The 19,498-nt window shown below is 42.3% G+C and overlaps 1 protein-coding gene across 5 annotated transcripts in view; it reads left to right on the top strand.

Annotated features, from left to right (window-relative positions):
- Positions 1 to 19,498, top strand: part of ZNF366 (zinc finger protein 366) — a 266,082-nt gene that overhangs the window by 152,211 nt on the left and 94,373 nt on the right. The gene's annotated exons all lie outside the window — the stretch shown is intronic.

The raw sequence follows: 19,498 nt of genomic DNA, 5'->3' as shown, positions 1-19,498 counted from the left end.
ATAAATAAATAAATAAATAAAGTTTATGCCCCAGTGAGCTGCATTTCCTCCTCAGTAATCCAGTTATGTCAATAATTGGTAGTCTTCATTTTGGTGGCTCTTAAACCCTTTCTAGTTGCTGCTGCTTTCCCCTTCACAGAGAGACTCCTTTTAAAAAAATACATTTTCATTGTTACCCTTTCTATTTGGTTCTCTTTCAAATCTCTGTGCTCTTTCCTTCAAAATGCCCCACTTTGCCTAATGAATTCTATTTCTTTCCTCATCTGGATGAACATTTTAAACATATTTATTTTAAAATCACTTTCAGGTTAAGCTAATATTTATAGTTCTTTCAATATAATTTCTCCTGTTTTTGCACCATTGATTATCTCTGAGCAAATTGCATTTCCTTATTTGCTTCTGCTTATGGACAGAAGACAGTGTCTTCTTCAGTGTCCTATGCCGACCTGAGTCCTAGAGACTTCAGCTCCATTTTGTGGTCACCGCAGACAGGGTCCTAAGAAGTCTGCCAGTTTCTCAGCTCTGTGCATCTCTCTCTGTGTCTATGTCTGTCTGTCTGTCTGCCTGTCCCTCTTTGTGCATGCAGGGCACACAGCTGCAGGCACAGCAGTCGGGGGGTTCTGATTTTTCATGGCTGACTCTTCTGCCAGTAGGTGGGCTTGGCACTTGCTTCTAAGCCAAGCCCTTGAACTGCAGACAAAGGTTTTTTTCAACTTTCAGCTTTGTCTAGGGAGTCAACTCAGCTTCCCCACTTGTGCAGCGCCTGTGGCCTCTGCTCTTGTCCTCCTTCCCCACACACCCCAGTCCCTACACTGTGAGAAAATCTAATGTCAGGTTTGCTTAGTCCTGTGATCATGAAACTCCAATTCCCACTCAGCACCATGGGGCCCTTCTTCATTTCTGGCACCTACAGCGTTCTCATTATTTCTGAATTTGACAAATACTGTTAAAATATGTATCCAACGTTCTCTGTATTTGCTGGGGAGGAAGCTGAATACAAGAATTATTTTCTCTGTTTCCCATTTCTATAGTTGGATAAAGGAACAAGGTTGTAAAAGCTTTTGTCTATAGATGTTTTTGTAAAAGCTTTTGTCTATAGATGTTTTTGGAGTCTGGTGGCTTTAGAGGGAATTGGTACATAGGTTGTTAGCAGTAGTGACCCCATTATATTCTAGAATGGATATGAAATTAGTATTGATGTATTTCTTGTTAAATGTTCTGAAAATCCCTTAGGGAATTTGGAACAATGGAAAGACGAGAAGTCAAGAGCTGTTTTCAGCCCTGGACTTGGGGTAATGGACTAGTGCCTCTTTGATTTAGGGAATTACCTCAGTTTGGGGGCAAGATGTCTAGGCTGAAGCTGCTGAGAAAGAAGCCACAGTCTGATGGAATAAGCCCCCACCTCACCCTAGCCTAGGAGTAATCAGCATGAGAAAAAAGGCAGGAGAGATGCTTTTTGGTATGGATCTTGGGACTTCATTTTTCTGTTTTAATCTATGAAAGAGTTTCTCAACCTCAGCACTGTTGACATTTAGGCCAGATAATGCTTTGTTGTGATGGATTGTTCAGTGTGTTCCAGGCTGTTTGACAGCATCTCTGGCCTCTACCTACTAGATGCCAGGAGCAACCCTGCAAAAATGTTTCCAGCTGTTGCCAAATGTCCTTGGGCATTAGAGGATCCCTCTCTTCTTTGAGAATCTCTGATCTTTGAGAGCAAGGGATGGTCAGCCTTGTCTGACTGAATCAGTTAATCATTTGACAAAGATGTACTGAGAGCTTTCCAGGTAGCAGGTCCTGACACACAAAAGTTTCGAGCCTAGCCTGAAAGTACGCACAGCCTAGCAATGGAGACAGATATGAGAACAAACATGGAGATTACACTACAATGTCACATGGGCAGAGTGTCTGGGGACAGACTGAGAAAAACCTCAGAGATGCGATAGCATTTAACTGGAATTCACCCAGGCAAGGGGATGGGGGGCAGCCCAGAACCAAACATGCAAGGAGATGAAGGTAAGGGAGAGCAGGCTGTGTTCTGGAAATCCATGACATTAGCCTTTAACTTTTGAGAAGGACCCTCTCCTTTGAGAATCCCCAGTTTTGCAAACACCATTATAATGCAGAGTTTCCCCCATAAAATCCACTAATGTCTTAAACAAAATTTCTGAGATATCACTTCATATCCCTCTTGGGTTCTTCAGATGGGGAGCTAAAGTGCAGGGAGTTGGTTCATGGTTCCTAATTTCAGATTTGTATTGTGCCCCTTATGAGTGGTGTGACTTTGACAGCGACTTTAACTCTCTTGTTATTCAGTCTTCTCAGCTGTGAAGGGGTGATAATAACAGCCCCTACCTCATAGGCTTGCTGTCATTACTAAGAGAAACCACACACTGGTAGAGTGCTTAACACAGCTCCCGGCACATAGTAAACACTCATTAAAATCTTTGACTTTTCTCTCTCTACTGGAACACTTCCATCAGCAAAGTAAATATGCTGTTATAAATCTAATTTTAAAAACCCCTGCAGACCCCATTACCCTATTGCTCCCCTTCTGTTTATAGCAAAACTCTTAGAAATAATTGTCTATAGACTCATTACCATCTCTTCTTCTCATTCTCTTTTGAAGTTTTTCCCATCAAGCTATTGACCCTATCATTCCACCAAAATGGCTATCGTTGAGATCACTAGTCTCACATTTATATGCTGAAACCCCACATTTATATGCTGAAACTCCCATGTTTCTATCTCCAATCTGGACCTCTCCTCTAAGCTCCGGACCCGCCTATCTAACAGACTAATCAGTAGTGAATATTTATTTAGCATCTCAATATAACAGGTCCAAAAGAGAACTCTTGATTTTCCCTCCTCCCTGCAAACTGTTCCCCTTGCAGCTTTCATCATTTTAGTTGATGGAAACACTATTCTGGTTGCTCAGGCCAAGAGCTTTGGAGTCATTCTGGACTCTTCATTTTCTCTCACACCCCACATCCAATTTATTAGGTATTAGATATGGATATATAAATACATAGATATGCTATTGGTTCTGTTTTCTGGAGAACCATGACTGATTGTTCTTTCCAGATAACAGTCAATGAAAATCAGCAAGTCACTCTTCTGATCAAAAAAATGCTCTGACGGCTTCTCATTTCAAACAGTGCAAAATACAAAGTATTTACAGTGGCCTGCAAGGCCCTAGATACCCTGGCCTGCCTATTCCTTTTTTAATTGTTGTCTCTTTCTCTTCTCCCTTTCAAGCTGGTTCAAGTTAAAGAGTGTTGTTGTAAAGATAAGGTGGGTAATAATATGGACATATGTGGACAATACAAAGACAGGAAACAAATTACATGTTATCTAATGGGAGTCAGAATTGGGAACTGGTAAACTAAGGATCACAGCTACTGTTCTGTCTCCTAGGGGTTCGTAGTCTCTCTTCGCTCTGCTCCATACCTCCTTCCCCCAATGTGTGTACCTTTCTCTGCCTTCTGCTTACTTATCTTGCACATGGCTTCCAAGTGCCCCAAGTCATCTAGTCATTCAACAAGTATTAAATGTGTGCCTGATATGTGGCAGGCACTGATCTAGGCCCTGTGGATAAAGCAGTGAAGAAATCAAGGGATATGATTGTCTTTCTAGAGCTTATGTTCATTGGTGGAGGTGGGTAGGGGATAGAGGAAAAATAGAAAATGAGATGTATATGCAAAGCATACATTATATCATAGGGCTGAAGGTGTTTCAGAGGAAATACAGCAGGGAAGAAGAATAGAGAAAACTGAAGAGGTATGTTACTAAACAGGCTGATAGGGGAAGGGCTCATTAAGATGATAACTAGAAAAATCTGTAGTAAGTAAGGAACCAAGCAAAGAGAAATAGGAGTGAGTTTGGATTGCTTCGGGCTAGAATGCAGATTAGGAAGGGCCCTGCTGGCCTTGAAAGCTTTGGCTTTTACTTTGGGTGAGATGGGGAATTATTGGAGGGTTTCAGGCAGAGGAATTTGTGATCTGACTCATATTTTAAGAAGACTACTCTTACTACTGTTTTGGGAATAGACTGTAGGGAGACAAGGAAAGAAGGGAGTCCACTTAAAGGGTGAAAAGGAATATATCTATATCTCTATATATCTATATACACACATATATGTATAAATGAATCACTATGTTATACACCAGAAATTAACATAACATTGTAAATTGACTATACTTCAATAAAAAATAAAAATAAATAAAATATAATGGAGTAATGATACATGCTACCACATGAATTAAAAAAAAAAAAGGAGGTAATTCCAATCATCTGGGAAAGTGATTGGGTAGCTTGGATCAGAGGGGAAGCAACCAGAGCCTCTTACTACTCTGGTATGGTTTCGGGTCAATTCTTTTTAAAGGACTTGTGAAATGGATGGGGCAGAGACCAAAACATGATCAAAAGTGATTAAAGTCCTCTTTTAATAATCCTACAGATTGTTGTCACACCATCTGTGACAGATAATCACCACATTTGATCACCAGAACCTCGTTTGTCATCCCCCCTTGCCACCTCCTTGGGGTGTTGGATAGCACTTGTTCTAAATGGGGAAACTGAATTTTAACAAAATTTGTTCAGTGGATCATTTAATTAGAAAGGAGCCTTTGAATATTTCACAGGCTTTTATCTCTATTCTGAAATTAGTTGATAACTCCTTCCAGGAGACCTGTAGTCATCCTGTTGATACTAAACAGATCACAATTGCCCTGATGGGATTCCAGGGCAAGATTATGCTACAAGGTATTAACCTCTCGCAGACCTCACCATTTATCTAGTTGATGCATAGGGCCTTGAGGCAATTTTAAAACTTTTTTTCCATCTTATCTTAAGAAGATAAATGAAATGAATTGAAATATTGGAAAACTTATTAAGATAGTTTGAGGATTATTCTAAGTGGAAAAGTCAGATAACCTCTAGGAATCTCACTCTGGAGGACTCATTCCTTCCCTCGGCTCACTGGGCTGCTTCCTTTTGTGCACAGTAGGGACAGACGGAGGGCGAAACTCTCCCTGGTGACACATTTTCTCTGTGGTCTTAATTGGTGAGTGTGCTGCTTCTGCTCAGGGCCCATGAAGTACAGAAGGAGCCCGACTTGGCCTGGAGTCCAGATGTCCCAGTAGCCTGCGCCTGATTTTCAAAGTCACCTCCCACATACCTCAGAGTCTGGAGTTTTGGAGGAAGGGGACAGGCCTGAACAGGGTCTTGGCAATCATGTTAGATCTAGCTTTATTGTCCCTGGGCATAGGCCAGCATTGGGCAGCACACAGTGAGAAAGTGGCCTATCGTATTTTCCACGGTGCCCACAGTCCCTTTCAGAATGAAAGGTCTCAAAGTTGCCTCCACATCGCTGCTTCTCAGACTTGTGAGTATTAACATTTGGTGCCTAAAAGGCCATGGCAATTTTCCTTTGGCTTTATCCTATTCATTAATATAAATTAAGTTGAAAGAATACATACTCCCACAGGAATCCATGAAGCCATGCTCACTTTGAATGAAATAGAATATAGGTTGAAAAGATATACTGTCACTTTCCTGAACTGAACCTTGAGCAAAAATCTATTGCTCATTCTGAGACGAAACAAAGGCCCTGAAGATGAGAGGGAGATTCAGGATGCCCCAGGGCCGACGTGGGGCATAAGGCTGCCTGCCGGTCTCTGAGAGTCTGTTTGCGGCAGGGAGGGTGCCCAGGCCCATCTCTGGTCTAGATAGTGGGCTTGTTGGGATACCAGTTTCATCCTCAATGGCAGCTTGTGTATAGTGTGTGTAAAATGACTGTCAGCTGAGCTGAAGGGATTCTGCCATGGTGACGTGTCCTGCAGGAAGAAATGCCAAACCTAAAGGCCTCAGATGACTATGAAAGGAGTAGTGGAGACCACTGGGGCAGGGTTTACCACAACTGGCTGGAGCCTCCTGGTTTGGGTGAGAAAGACAGAAAGTGGGAGGGAGAGCTCCAGGCTGGGTTCAAACCCTGTGGCCCCAATCCCAACTTCCCCTTTTGGAATGAAGTGCCAGACTGAGCCTAAGAGGAGGAAGAGAGAAGCTTGACTTTCTCCAAAGCCTGAGGTGGGTTAGGAGGCAGTGGTTTGGTGACCACAGTAAGTCACTAGGATGCTCTGGAACTGATAATAAGGCTATAAATCAAATTATTCATGTACCTGTCATCCTCAAGAAGGAGAGATTTCCTTTCCCTGAAGACATAGGTGAAAGACACTTCTTATTCTGGGGGCTGTACTCTGAAAGGTGTCTGGTCTGCCTCAGCAGAAAGAAGCTGGAGTGTCCCAAGGTGGCTATGGTTCCTGGGGCTTGAGAGACCTTTCTGTCATTGTTGAGTTGGAATCCTGGGGCTGGGGATAGGGCCAGAGGAGTGCATTTGGACAAATTCGGAGCAACCAGGCCTGAGGCATATATGGGAGCAAGCAAGGGATGTCCAAAAGATAGAGGAGGCAAGAACAAAAAGTGTGAGCAGGCAGCAGGCAGGTGAGGCAGGCACTGGGACAGCGGGCTGGTCTGGCATGTTCCCAAGGGCCCAGCTAAGAAGGCAGGTGGTCTGGTTAAAAACTAGGGACAAATAAACAATGAGCTCTTATTCTTCATACAACAGAGTTAGGTGCTGAGGAGAAGGCTTACCAGTCTCAGTGTCTCTTTACCCACCTCCTCAGCAGTGAGAGGCCAGTACCATGTTTCTAAAGTCTGGAGAGTCCTCACGTAACAGCCTGTACCGAAATAACTGCCCCCGACCAGCACCTTGCGCCATACACACACAGGCACGCACGCGTGCACGCGCCTCTGGGATGAGAAGTAAAGAGCTTTCACGTTTTCAAGCCCCTTTAGGAAGTTTAAAGTGGGCAGTCCCTCTGGAGGGGTTAAGGGTGATAGAGGATAGGTCCTGAGTCAGGGAGGTAGGAGTGGCTGGACCCAAAAGTTATTGCTGAGGGAATTACCTGAGACCGGAAAGATGGAGAAGCAGACAGGGACTGCAGCATGACAAAGTGGACTGGATTCACACTTCATTCACCGGATCCAGCCAGCCCTCCTCCCCTTATGAAGACATCCACATCCCATTCCTCAATAACCTTTCTCTGACTTCTTACCCAGAGTTCAGTTTCCTCAATTCAGAGCTTGGTGAAAGAGCCATGATCTCAGGAACACACAGGCTTAAAATAGTCTTTTCTAACCATTTCTTTGTCCAGACTATGCAAATTATGCTTTTGCACTAAGTGTTAAGACCCAAGAACCTTTTAAAAAGTAGCCATCCTTTGGAATTAAATCTCTTTTAGTAGTAATCAAAAAGAAATTCAAAAAGAAAATCGCTACTCACTGGATTAACTCCAAAAGATAATCTATAGATCACTTTATTAGCCTAGACATCAATTTATTACCCATAAAGTTTGGAATAATTTTATCTGCATTTATTTATCAAGTCTACACCTCTGCTTCCATAAAGGACCTGAAGCAGTCATCTGGAATATCAATAAACATCTATCTCCAGCTCACACATATAACAATAGCTCACAGTAGTGCTTGTATGTTTCCATTTTTTAAATATTTAAATGATTTTCTCAAAAGCTAAAAAATCATGTATTTTATATTATTTAAGATAATCAACTATAATTTTGTATATTTCCACATTCCTGAATAATGTAACCCCATGGAACTTGAAAGTCACATCATTGTGAACAAGTTGAACATACGGTTTAATTATACGTGAAGGCCAGTCAGAAAACCCATCATCACCACACCTTTCCCTATAGTCTTGGATCAGCAGCAGGTGCCATGTTTGTTCTCACTCATCTGTATCAAGTATTGAGGATAATCTTATCAGTTCTCCTTTTACTCGATTGGTTGGCATGTGATCTTCTTTAATTGAAACTCCATCATTGCATACTCTATAAACCAATTTTCTTTCTTATCCCGCTTCCCTTTTGGGGGTATCTTCCTCAAACTTATGTTTAGCCCAACCATCTCTTTCTGTGGGATTATTTCACTCTGAAGTTTTGTCACAGTTTTCCACTGCAGCTTCCAAGGTCACATGAAACCCATGTGCTAGTAACAATTACCAGTCTGCTGTAAAGTTAGAGCAAAGGCAAAGATTGTAATTCATTTTGTACTGGCTTTTTTCAAACCATATTCCACAGAACACTAGTTCCTCCAGTGTTAACACGAATTATTAAAAAACATTCCATGGTTAATATAGTTTGTGAGACACTGGTGATTATTACACACATTAGCATTTGAAAACTCCAAGAAGTCCTCCAGTAAAGAAATCTGCTTGATTTGGCTTTTCCCAAATTTACTTGCAACAGACTCCCCCACTAACACTACTTTCATGAAATAAAATTGGGGACATAAATATTCATGGTTCTTATAGACTACTGGAGTAGACAGTCAGTATCCTGATGATACAATGAGGCTATATTTACAAACTGAGATAATTACTATTAAGACCCTGACTTAGGCTGGGAGTTGGAGAATAAATTTTCAAAGATGTCACTCTTTTGCTCAAGACCTGATTGGTGAATAGGAGCTTGCTAACTGCTGGTGGAAGTAGGGTGGGGTGGGGTGAGGAGCTTTCCTCAGGTCATGTGGTCCATTCTTCTGTGTCAGTGGAATAGCTCTTAGGCTTCTAGGTCAGCACAGAAGACACAGATTGGGGAAAGATATTTCATTCTCTGTGACATACGGCCATCCATTTTAGTCCCTGGTAATGTGGAGATTTCCTTAGTGAGGGAAAAGGAAAGAACAGAGAAGTCACTGAAGCTTTTGGGGGAAACAAAAACCCTCATAGGATAGGAGACAGCTGGAATGTGGGAGGTGGTAGCTGGAAGGAGTAAAGAAGGAGATGCCAAAGATAACACTCATTTTTATAATAAGACTTAGTTACCTTTACAAATGTTCATACAGACTGTTCAACTGTGGTCTGTGAAACATAGATTGTCACTCATCAGTAGTTACAGGATATTGTGTAGTACAAACCTCAAGAGTTTAGCATATTTCCCATCATACACTTGTTAATTGAATGCTGAAATTATCCACCTTTACCCATGAATGGACTAAATTTAGCATTTAAAGGACTGAGACCAGGTGCAGGAGGCATTCACAATAAGGGAAGCAATTAAGAGTTTATTTAAAGACCATAAAGTTGAGGCTTCTTTCTCTGATTTTTTTTTTTTTTTTTTTTTTTTTTAGATTCTCAGGCAAAAGGATCTGAACATTCTGCTTCCTCTGGCAGAGCATCTAGTTTAGAGAAATCTGATACTCACCTTCTTCTAGGTGCCCCTAAATGCAATACAGTACAGTAAGGCAGACGTTAGTGCAGCATTAAACAGATGATGGTGGCTTGTCAGGAGTAATGTGCATCTAGATAACTGAGCAGCAGAGGACTACTGATAACATAATTTACCTTACCAGGCATGTTCTGGCCTGGGAGATCAGGTCAGAAACCCAGGAATCTAGTGGAGAAAGAGAGAGAGACTAAGAGAGAAAATGAAATGAAACAAAATACTTACCTGGGAGTGTAAGTAGGATAGATTATTATGAAAGGATAGGATCTCCAAGGGTTGAAGCTTAGGGGCGGTGCAAGAAATCAAGAGTGTTAGGAAGAGACTGTTGCTCTCAAGCAGTGGCAAACATATTGAGCAACATGAGATTTCAGCCTGCCTCAATGGTGCACACATGGTGTCATAAGAATTCCTCTTCTGGTAGCAATTCCAGTACTATTAGATTGTCTCCTTTAGGGAACAGAGTCAGAACGGAACAGGGTGAAGAGTTGTGGTGCCAGAGGCAGACCTTAGAAATGACATCTTCGATCTTTGTATTGTTGGCATCGTCAAGTTAACACATGACTGTGAGCAGTGAAAAAATAAAGTGGGAAGCCCTCTCTATGGGCTCACTCTGGAAGAAACCTCACTAGTTTGTAGTTGAAGTCCAGAGAAATCTCTCTGTGATTTAACTGTCAGTATAATGTGTTCTTCGGAGCATGGGCTCTAGAATTCAACAGACTGAACTTTGAATCCCCACTCAGCCACTCAGTAACTGCCACATCAGTCAGGATCCATTCAGGAAAACAGAGCCAAACCAGTTACTAGATGAAATTTAATACAGAGAACGAATTACAAATGGAATGAAAGAGGTGAAAAACTGAACAGGAGGCAGTAAGGCCACCCAAAGAACAGCAGAAGTTTGAAGGCCTGAAGAGTCACAGGGAGCATGGGAGCTGGGAACACAGAAGAAGGTCAGCCTCATGGGATCTGAGACGTGAAGAAGTTGCAGTCATTGCCAGAGATGCTACCTAAAGCACAGGGGAAACATATCTTGGCTTCCTCCTTCCTCTAGCTCTTCAGTTACCTGCCAGTGAACCTCTTTGTGAGCCAGAAGCCAGTTGGCAAGGGAACCTGGGAAATATAGTTTGCACAGCCAGCAAAGCAGAGGAAGGCTGGGAAATAAGTGTGAAAGGAAACAGGCAAATGACCAGCCCAGGGGCTATATGATCCATCTGCGTAATGCTTATAGCCTCGGTTTCCTCACTTGTATAATGGGAATATTATCCCTACCTATTATGGTTGTTGGGGGGATTAAATGACTTAGCATATGTTTCATTTGAGTTTCCATAGTTGTAAGGAATAGTTTCACTCAAAGAACCTCCAGTAAGTGGAGTGGCAGAGGGGAGACAGTTAAATGATGTGCGTGAAACCAGGGAAGTAGAGGTCCAAGCCCAGGGCCAAGCTTCACAGTAACCAGGGAGGAGCCAAACAGGCAGCCTCCAGGAGGAGGGGCAGGAATGACTGTGGAGCTGGGGCTCCTAGAGGTTGAAATCAGGAAGACCTTGGGAAGCCCAAGCACTCCTCTGCATCCCTGAGGTGGGAGTTGTAGAACTTTGCTCTTCTTTCCTACATTACTGTGCCTTCAAATCTCTCTCTGGGTCTAGTTTCCTCTTTCAGCTATCAGTTGGCATCTTCATCCTCCACTCTAAAGCTTGTAAGTTTTGTGATCTCAGAGTTTCAGCTTCCTCGTGGCTTTGGCTCGATCGTGATCCATTAGAGCCATTTGCCTCCTCTCTGTCTCAGGATCTTTCAGCTTCAGTTTGTACTGAAAATTGTTTACTTCTTCACATATTTCCCAGTTTAATTTTATTGGAACAAGAATCTTACGGGGCCAGTTTGGGGTTTTTTTCTTTTGGTGGAACTTCTCATTCAAGGGCCCCTCATGGGGGGCCCTATGGCTTGGATGCCTTTGGATAAAGAGCCCACCCTTGGTCCAGTCAGCAGTTTTAGGAGTGAGGCAGGGTAATATGGTCCCAAATGTGGCTTCCTAGCACCATCCCTTTAGAAGAGGCTGTGAATGGGTAAACAGCAAGGGGCCTTGCTTCTGTACCCACCTTCTTGTGGTATTTTGGTTCTTATAATCCCATGGGAGCTAGAACTCCTGGCCACTTCTGTATTTATGGTTCAGACCTCCATGGTCCCACTTTCCACTTTTTGTTTCTCTTCTGATTATAGTACATACAGATATTTATCTTGTTGCATGCTCAATGGCCATGCTTTTTTCTTTTCTTTTTTTCTATTTTACATATCAGAGCAATACCTTTGGAGCAAAACAAAGCCTCAAATTTTGAACTTACAACATCATCTTGACTAGAGTTCATGTCAATAACTTCTAAAATGTATGATTAATGCAAAGCTGGAAGTTATCAAAACTAAGTTCTTATGAGAAACTCTTTTAAGAAGAATGAGTGACCAAGTGGAGAAAAGAGGAAAGAGATAAAAATAACCTTAGCTCACAGACTGAGGGAACATGATGTTGACACCAGTGAAGGTACCTAAAAAACTGGAGTGTTGTGAAGAATATGACTTCAGGCATAGATGTTTTTGGAGACTGAGTCTGCTTATCTTAAAATCAATAACTCTCATATAAGAAAACAAAAACAAAAACCCATAAACAACAATAGCAATAAAATCAGTAAACAACCCAAATACTGGTATTGGTGAGTGGATGACTCAAGTAATGAAGGGAAAATGAGCTGAAGACAGTTTTAGAGATTCAGATGAGGGTGAGACACTTTGTCTTAAAAATCATCAAATCCCCCATGCCTCCTCCCAATACACTGGTCCAAAACCCCAAACCAACCAACAAAAAATCAGTAGACTGGGACTAGGCAATGTACGAAACCATGTGATAAAAGTGAACTTCCTATGGGATTTATTGTTGAGCAAACAGAGTTTCTAGGCAGAAAAGGATCATAGCAAAGGATTTCTCGGCCCATCTCAGTTTCTGCAGTAGAGGTGGATAGAAAGGAGGGAAAGCAGAACTAACCAGCTCAACTCTGTTCCCTAAACTCCGGGGACTGTGCGGGTCCAGAGCGGGACCCCCGACTGGCTATGAATGAGGACTCTGTCTTTCCTCAACTTCCCTATGGCCTGTCAGGACTTACACCATTGTTTTCTTTACCAGAGCATTTGGCAGGAGTCCTATCACCTCCTGGAGTTGGGGAGAGGGGAACAAAGGACTGAGAATATTCTGGCCTTGGCATCTCAGGGGGAGAAAAGCAAAGCTTTCTGATGATTAAGATGTACACTGTGAGGCTTCCCATACCTCTTTCCACTGCCTTTCAGACTTATGGAGTGAACCCAGATTAAGGAGTGAAAGAACTGTCTTTAGGGATGGGACACTTCCTAGTTGGAAATATTATGGCTAGACTTGCTCATTGGAGAAAGGAAGACTTATTTAGTGCTGCCAGAAAAGAAAGGTCTTGGCTGACATCTGTGAGGTTGTTCTTGTCTTCAGAGCAGACAAGATATTGACTAGCTGTCTCCTGAGTGATTGTACTGGGACGGAAAAGTGGATCAGGCCCTGGAGAGTCAGAGGGGATAAGTCCAAAGTGAGGTGAATCTGACATGGAGGAGTGGAGGGTTAGCAGGGGAGTCAAGAGACCTGGGACCCCTTCTGAGCCCTGAGACCCTCTCACAGGGTGGCCTGGACTTCTCTTTCCTCTTCAACAAAAAGACAGATTAGAGAAGATTATTTTCAAAGTCCTTCCACCTCTAATATTCATTCATATAGGTGGGTAGAGGGACGAGGGCACAAAGGGCATAGAGAATGGCTCAGCTGGAAGCCAAGGGAACAATTTAAATTTAAACATCAAAATGGCAAAAATGATAAAGAGAAGAAAGGATCCAATTTCTCTCCTCTCAGAAAGATCAGGAGATTTTAGATCTGATTTCATCAAAGTTTTTTTTTTCTTTTCTCTGTCTCTCAAAAAGAAAAAAAGATTGTTCTGTATTTTACTCATAATCCCTTCCAGTGACTTCAGTACTTCACTGGTCTCTGTGTAGCTACTGGTTTTCACATTTAAGGTGGGAGATCTTCATTTAGTAATCTTAAAAGTATTAGTATAAAGCTCACTAGTGGCCACATTCTGGGAAATTACAGAGGTATGTCTAGTGTTTTTATTCCTTTACTGTTTATTCAGGTTTATGCCTCACCTTTTCTTCCGGATAGAAGAGTCCAGAGGATATACCGCTTTACATTCATTCAGTCTTTATCCAATATTTGTTGAGAGCTGCTATGTGTTGAGACCTAGCACTGAGATAGATGCTGGTGACAAAAGAGAAAACAAGACAGATGTGATCTCTGTCTTCTTGGTACCTATAGACACATGTGCAGTGTGCAGGGGCATAGACTGGAAACAGGAAAGCAGAAAATAATTTATTTGATGATGTCCTGCAGTGACAGCTATGAAGTAGACAAAGGGCTGAGAGAGAGGAAATGGCTGGTGAAGGTGTTGGGAAGGGACGTGAGGGGAGCTCTTCCAACTGTGTGGTCAGTGGTATCTTTGCAAGGTCACATTTTGTCTAAAACTTAATAGAGGGAAGCAATTATGCAAAAGCGCACCCAGAGAGGCTGGGAAAATAACTGCACGTCCTCTTCTCTACACACTAACATACGTGGCATTTTAATTCATAAGGTTTAGTTGAGCTATGGAGAAAGCCTTCCTAAGTTCAAATTCTGAAACACTGGCAAAGGCTCCTTAAGATAAGTCTAGAACTGCTCAAAGGCCTGACCTTCTTCAGCACAGGACCTGTCAGAAGCGGGCTCAGCATGGCGTCTCTTTCGGTGTGAAGACCAGCCAGGGATATTTGTTTGCAAAGTATGAGACTTGAAAAATCTCCTTCCATCAATGGGAGCCCAAAGAATGGGAAATGAATTCCAACGTTAATAGTTAACCTTTATTGAACCGAATCTTTGCCAGAATCTTACTAATTGTTTTACAGGATTATTCTAAGCCTTGCTTCTTCTCTGTGAGGTAAGAGTTATGTTATCCCAGTTTTACCACAAAGGCAGGTATGGAGAGGTCTATCTACTTACCTAAGGCCCCAGGGCAGTGGGACTCCAGACTCCATTTCCTCAACCAGTAGGTCACACTGCTTGAGGCATCAGTTTCCCATAAGGACTTTGGCTTAATGCAACATTACAAAGGAGGTGTGGAATTTCTCTCTGTTTCTGGGGTTCTTTAAAAGAGTGTCAGTTTTCAGTCCAAGAGTGAGATTTGTGGAGCTCAGGAATTTGCATTTTTAGATTGTTGTCTAGTTGATTCTAAATGCTATCCGCTAATATTTGAAAAGCATAGAAAGGGGCATTCCAAGTATGCAGCCAAGAGGCTGCATGAACTCTGACATTCCTTCAATAATAACAATAACAGTAATAATAACAGTAATAATAATAATAATAATAATAATATCATTTCTTGAGTGCCTTCTCTGGGCCAGACACTATATTAGGTGTTTCCATGTGTGATTATATTTAATCTTGATAACTCTGCAAGAAGCATATGATTTTACATTTTACAAGTGAGGGAATCAATTCAGAGAGATAAGTAACTTGTCCAAACTCATGCAGGGAGTTCAGAACTGATGTTCAAACCCCATGTGCTCATTCATGTTCCACAACATCATACTTGGTATCTATAATTCTGTAGGGTCATGTTTAGAATACCGGCTAGCCAGATCAACCTCAATTTTTTTTCCCTTATCTTATCTCAAAGCATAACCAAATAATTAAATGAAATCCTTCTAGATAATGGCCTTTGGCAAATTGTTTAGTGTGTTATTATCTTATTTGCAAAATGGGGAAAAAATTAGTGCCTGCCTCGTAAATTTGTTATGAGGATTAAATGAGATAGTCCACATAAAGCCTTTCAAGAAGCACCCGTCATTTGGTAAGCACTCAATGAATGTAAACTGCTATTACTATTTCTGCCATTATATTGCCCAACTATTCTTCAAATGAATTTGTATAATTGTTCCGTGATCAGAATTTCTGACAACCAAGCTTGAATGCTGGTTGCCTCTTGGCCCTCTTGAACTGGCAAAAATCAGCTTACTCCTTAAAAAGCAAAAACAAAGAGTCCTCAGATGTTGTCTTTGACCATCCCTCACAAGATATCAATCATGGCATAATAATTTCTCAGCTCAGAACCCTCCAATGGCAACTCAAGCTCTAGCTGTATATCTGCAAGTTCATCTTCTCATTCCTGCTACTTTCCTGTTGTCAGATAAACTTAGAAACTGACTGACATAAATAAGGCAAGGTTCCTCTTCTCAGCCTGGGAATTAAACTTCTCACTGACCACCTCCCAGGGGGCTGGGGGAACACAAGGTGGGACAGGGCAGCGATCCTAGAGGGAATGGGCCACTCCTGCCTGTGAGGGGAGAAGATGTGAACATCCCAGGTCGCTGGCTCCTGTGCTGTAATGGGGTCCCCCTCCCCCATCTACTTCTCCACCTCTGTCTCCCTTCTCCTCTGTGGTTTTTATGTGTCAACTGTGCCATTTTTATTTTATTCCTTTTTCTCCCCTTTTCACAGAGAAATAAAGGTCTAGAAGTTAAAATATGTTATATGCTGATAAGTTCTGTGGAGGAAACTAAAGCAGGGAAAGGGTATTAAGAATGCCAGGGGGTGCAGTTGCAGTTTTGAATAGTGTTTTCAAGGAAGCCTTGACCAAGAAGGGATTATTTCAGCAAATTCTTGAAGGAGGTGAGAGTGAGTCATGTGGATTTCTGGGGGAAGAACCTTCCAGGGAGAATTTCAGCAAATGAACAGTCCTTGAGGCATGTATGTTTGAGTGGCTGCCACAGGTTAAGTGAAGGAGATGGTAATGGTGATGTGGTCAGAGGAGCCACATGGAACTTTTTAGGCCACTCTAAGTCTTTGGCTTTTACTGAGTGACAAGGGATGCCATTGGAGGCTTCTGAGTTAAGAAATGTTGTATTATGATTGACGTTTTCACAGGAATTCTTTAGCTCCTCCACTGAGAATAGATTATAGAAAGGCAAGGATTAAGGTAGAGTGGCAATTACATGACTGTTGTAATCGTGCAGGGTCATTTAAGGAGAAAAGAAAAATTTTATTCAATGAACATTGGGTAGCTCATCAAATGTCTGAGGGGTCTGAAAGCCAGCTCTATCATAGTGTAGAACTGGCCCTGTGATGTCCCTCCACTGTCAGCACTGCACCCTCATTGATTCTGGACCCATCTGCTAGAACCACTGCCTAATGTCATCATATGTCATCTCTGATCATTGGGCTTCTGATTCTAGGTCTGGAGGTTACCTGTGATTGCTGGGGCCTGGATCAAGTAGGTACACCCATGCTCTAGCTACAAGGGTAGTAGGCAAAATAAGTGTCTGACACTCTTAACCTCTATAGTGGAAGATGGGTGACTCCCAAGCAAAGGACATGGATTCGGACATGGATTTGGCCATAATTGGCCAAAAAAGAATGACAAGTATCCACAACTGGTGGATTCATTCTGTTCATTAGCCCTTGCTCTTCTGCCTGGTTGTGTACCAAATGGCAGTTTGGAATAAGTCTTCTCATTATTTTTCCACAATGGCAGCAGCAGTAGAATACAGTTGTTCTCATAGTTATCCATACCACATCTTCATAACACGGTGATTCGGGTACGTAATGTGAGTCATGTTGAGATGTTATTTGCATACTTTTCCATTGCTCTATAGCATTTTACCTCTTCTATCATTGAAAGCATATTGATTCCCTCCTTCTGCTCCTTTCTTACATACTATAATTGACAGTTCAGAATGGTGACCATATGGGGAAATCTATTGAAAAGAGATACGTGAAGTCAGGGATGAGTAATAAATACCCTGGTATCCTCACATCTGTCAATATAGTTGCCTCAATCACTTTGCCATCAGATGACTCATGTTATTGAATGACCCAAACATTTGTGATAAACAGAAGTTAGACTCTGCCATTCCTCACTTATCTTAGAGACTAGACAACCAGACATTTTGTCACATCCTGTAAAGACTCCTTCTCTTCCCCCACCCATTTTCCATTTAAATTCAATGTTAATAGGTGCACAATGACCAAGAGGAATTCACATGATTTTCAAATCCAGAAGCTGAAATGGCTGAAAAGGCTAATTCATTGCCCTTACTTGCAAAGTTGTTAACTCAAAAGTTAATATTTGCAGATAATTATTAGGGATCGGGAGTATATTACCCTTTTCTTGTTTGATCTTATGCTTTCAATTTTTACTCCTTGCTTAAAACTTCTGGGGTTGTAAGTAAAACCCTGATGGGATTTCAGAAACAGTTCCCCTGCTAAAATAAACTGGGGAGCTATTAAAAATGCCTACATCTGGGCTCACTCAAGACCAGTTAAATCAGACTATCCAAGGCCCAGCCTCTCACTCTCCTTCATTCTGTAGCTAGGGGCTGAAAACCACTGGTCTACACCTTGGAAGCATTTGGATATTGAATCAAAGAACATCCAGGTGGTGGCTCAGCTGGTAACTGAACTTGACTCAGACTAGACAAGGCAATGTATCAGGTAGTCTAAAGATAGTGTAGGCTTTACAACAGGGAGGGATAAGGTACTAACTTGAGGCTGCGAGGGGGTGAAGTGGTAAGGTTTCAGGGAAAGCTGGTGCTTCCAACCAAGGTCATTCTTGAAGAAATGTTAAAAAGCTGACTTTCACCCAAGGGTAAAAATCAGCTTTAAAAACAGGCAGATGACCATCTCAAATAAATCAAACAAGATGAAGGAAAATGGGTTAGAGAGGGTGGGCCTTGCCAGGGCCAGAGAGAGATCTTCAGAGATGGTTACAGAAGGAACCAGAGACTTTGGTTTGGAAGGCAAGGCTGCAGTGAAGGTGGTGTCCTGAGAAATGTAGCTCTCAGAAGCAGCATTGGCAGAAGCCCCAACGAGGCATCTCAGGCTTAGGACCAGTGGTGTAAGTGATGGGACCTGTGCAGCTGCTGCAGCAGGGGGAGCTCCCAGGAGCACCTGGTAGTGTTATCCGGGAAGTCTTCCTGGTTTCATTTTCTCTAGGCCTGATTCCCTGGCCTTCCTAAGTATCGTAAGCTGCTGGCTAGCTGGGGTAAGTCCGTGTTTTAGTGAAGAACTCTGAATGATACACATGCATTCTTATTTAAGACTCATTCAACTCAACAGGCTAGAAAATATTATTACTACTGAATAGATAGGAAAGTGAAAATCAGAGAGTTAAAAAGCTTCTCCAAGCCAGCCGGCCAATAAATGGGGGCAAAACTGAAGTAGAAGTCCCATGTGAATGATCTCAGAGCCCATGCCCTTTCCTCTGCACAGACCCTGGAAAGAAGTCGCATGGACTGTGTGGGGGAAGTTTGAGTATCTTTGGCTTGCATCCTTCTCCTTCATGGTTCAGCTGAGGGCAATGACGTGTTGCCTAAAATTTGCTAACAAATGTCTGCCTTTTATTAAAGTTATTGAAAGAATGCGGGCTCTGACTGGATGCTTCCGTGGTTTTACATTTTCATACTTCATAATTTCCTAGCAAAAAGTCTTTCTGAAAAATGTCTTCCTTCTCAGCATAGAACTTAGGGAGAAGGGATTTTTCCTACCTCTCAGCCAGTATCACAGTTGTCACATGTTTATAGCCTGGGGACCCAGTTTTAAAATTTCTGGGTAGACAGTGAGTGTCCAAGAGGGAAGAAACCAGTGGTCATTGTTGGCTCCCCTTCTGGGTGGCGGCTCACAGATGCCACCACCCATAATTTCCACAAACAAAGCACTTAGGCCCCAGACCACTGTAGCCAGAGCAGCTCTATCCAGTAAAACAACTCTAGTTCTCCTTGGAAAGAAAGTCCCTGAATTAAGAAGCTGGAAGGGGTCTTAGAAATCTCATTTTGCAATGAGAAAACTAGTCCAGGAGGATTTTCCTGAAGTCACTCATGAGTGGCCTCTGAGGGTCTTTGCTTTGGGTTGAACACAGCAGAAACTACAGAAGCACCTTATAATCAGAGAGAAATAAGAAAGCTTAAGAAAAAAGAGCATATGGCTCTTTATGTGTTTTATAATTTAACTGGGGAGACAGCAAACTGAGAGATGAGTGACCGTGTGAACCATGAAAGCGCTGCGGGAATTCAGGGGTGGGGTAGCCACAAAAGGCAGGGTGGGCAAACAGGCTTCAGTGGAA

The sequence above is a fragment of the Camelus ferus genome, chromosome 3, assembly GCF_009834535.1.
Source record: "Camelus ferus isolate YT-003-E chromosome 3, BCGSAC_Cfer_1.0, whole genome shotgun sequence".
Classification (NCBI taxonomy): Eukaryota; Metazoa; Chordata; class Mammalia; order Artiodactyla; family Camelidae; genus Camelus; species Camelus ferus.
This window is presented reverse-complemented; position numbering and strand designations above follow the sequence as displayed.